We start from the raw sequence: 2,500 nt of genomic DNA on the forward strand, positions 1-2,500 counted from the left end.
CACGATTCCTAAAATAATCACCAATGATATCATAAAGATATTTAGGAGTGTTAATTCTCTGTAAAGCATTTGCAATCGCCAACCATGAAGCACTGTTAAAAGCATTAGTAACATCTAATGTAACAACCGCACAATACCGTCCACTGTATCTGTTTCTACTTCTAGCTACCGAAACAATGTCCACTACCCGTTGAATCGCATCAACTGTAGATCGACGACTTCTGAAACCAAATTGGTCGTCAGACAGTCCGTTGACCTCCTCGATGTGTGCATTTAGCCGTTGCACTATGATGCGTTCTAAACCTTTACCTGCCCCGTCTAGTAGACAATGGGCGAATTGAACCCGGTTCCCCTGGTGGTTTGTTCGGCTTCGGTATTAACACCAACCTCTGCCTTTTCCACTCATCGGGGAACTTCGCGTTCTCTAAACAGCCTTGGTAAACCCTGCAATGCATCGGTTGCAGTCAACATACCAACTTTCAGCGCCTCATTCGGGATACCATCTGGTCCCGGCGCCTTCTTGTTGGGTAGTCTCCTGGCAACCGCAAGAATCTCATCATTAGTTACCCTTTCAAACTCTCGTGGCTGATCGATACGATAATCAGGCCACACCGTGTTTGGGTGAGTAGGAAAAGCTCGCTCACCACTTCCCTAAACTCGTCCAATGTCATGGTTCGGGGTCCAATCGAACCTCGGCCACTTTCTTGAACGTATGATATACTATACCAAATGATGCGTTGTTCGCTGTTCCCAGGAACTCTTTCCACTTCCTCTGTCGGGTATGCTTGATCAATCGCTTGAGGGCATTCCGTGCCACCTTGAACTCGTCCCTAAAAGTAGAATAGAGATCAGTATTAAAAGCTCTTTGCGCTAATCGATCGCGGTGTTTGCACTCTTTGCGAAGTGCCTCAATCTCTAACGTCCACCAAAATGCACTCTTGTTAGAGTGTACCTCTTACGTTTAGTCATCGTCGCATTGCACGCCGTGACAAGTATACGCATTAAGTCTTCGCTTGTTGTGACCTCGGTCTCAAAAGCGGCTTGCATCATAACTTCAAATATATCTTTGCTAAAATACTTGATGCTCCATCCCGTTATGGGTCGGGACAGATTACGCACGCTTTGCGTCTCAAGATCTATTCGTATTGCACGATGATCAGAGTTCATATAGCTAGATAACACCTCCCACTTAAATGATCTTGCTACGGTTCGGCTCGCAAAAGTAAGATCAACTACTGACGTGCGCCCTGGTCCAACATAAGTTGGGGTGCTGCCGTCGTTCAATAAAATTGCGTCAATCTGCGCAAAGGTTGATAAAACCAACTCACCTCTTCGTTTCTGGGTTTCTCCACGCTCGCCAAGTTGGTTGTTCCAACTTGATGACCAAGCGTTGAAGTCCCCCGATAACGAATTTGTGGATACCGGTTACGGCCATTACCGTGTTATCCAACATGTTCTGGAACTCTTCCATACTAAATCTAGGTGGCGCGTAAACGCTAACCACTCGCATATCACCTATGTCAACTATCATTAAACCCTTCAGAGCCTTACTGACTACCTTAACTGGTAAGTCCGCGTTAACCACTACCGCTGCTGTGTTATCGTCATTGCGTAACACTTTGACGTTGGTTGTTGCCAGATACGGATCTGCAATCAACACTATATCCGCAGATTCTTCCTAATCGTTTGCCACATTAACTGAAATGCAGCATAACTATGATTCTGGTTATGTTGTAGCAACCTAACCATTATGGTCTAATCGTTCGCCTTCGGGGACACATATAACTGCCCGTTGCGTGAAGGTTCTGTGACCTCGTACCGCAATCCAAACACTTGACAGAGTTGGTACAAGCTTGCTTCTTGTGTCCACTCAAACCGCATTTCCAGCACAGATTACTTCTGTCTGGTTCCCTACAATGGTAGCTCGTATGGCCTACCTTCCAACACTTATAGCATTTCTGCTCTTCCATAACCTCGCGGATATGGCATATCGACCAACCAACTTTCAGCTTTCCCAAATTCAGGAAGCTTTGAAAGTCTGGCAGCGATACGTTGATCCGTGCCCACTGCGTACCGGCCGCGCGGCCTTTCTTCATTTTGATACGATCTATTTCTATCTCGATGTTGAGCTGTGCTTTGACAGACTCCGCAACCTCCTCTGGGTGGTGGATTTCATCGAGATGCATGATCTCAATCATTTTAGAAGGAGCTAGCGTTCTCACTGACGCCTTGCCCTTCACCGCTTCCTTAACCTTTGGGGCAATTGCACTAGCAGAACTACCCTGCTTAAGTTCTAGCAACATGCCTCCATTCTGGGCCCGTCGGACCTTAGAGATTGTCTCTCCAACCGATTTAAGAGCATCGGACTGCTTCATTTCCTTGAGCAATTTCGCCAGCTCCTCGGAGTGTAGTCCGATATCAGCAGAGCCTCAGGCCGCTTCCTGGGCTTATTCTGCTTCTTCTTGCTCTTCTTCTTCTTCCTCTTATTAATTCTACCCTC

At 46.6% G+C, this 2,500-nt stretch overlaps 1 pseudogene; it reads right to left on the reverse strand.

Moving 5' to 3' along the window:
* Positions 1–2,500, reverse strand: part of LOC120907406 — a 9,143-nt pseudogene that overhangs the window by 3,008 nt on the left and 3,635 nt on the right.

This window comes from Anopheles arabiensis (genome assembly GCF_016920715.1).
Source record: "Anopheles arabiensis isolate DONGOLA chromosome X unlocalized genomic scaffold, AaraD3 X_pericentromeric_contig0004, whole genome shotgun sequence".
Classification (NCBI taxonomy): Eukaryota; Metazoa; Arthropoda; class Insecta; order Diptera; family Culicidae; genus Anopheles; species Anopheles arabiensis.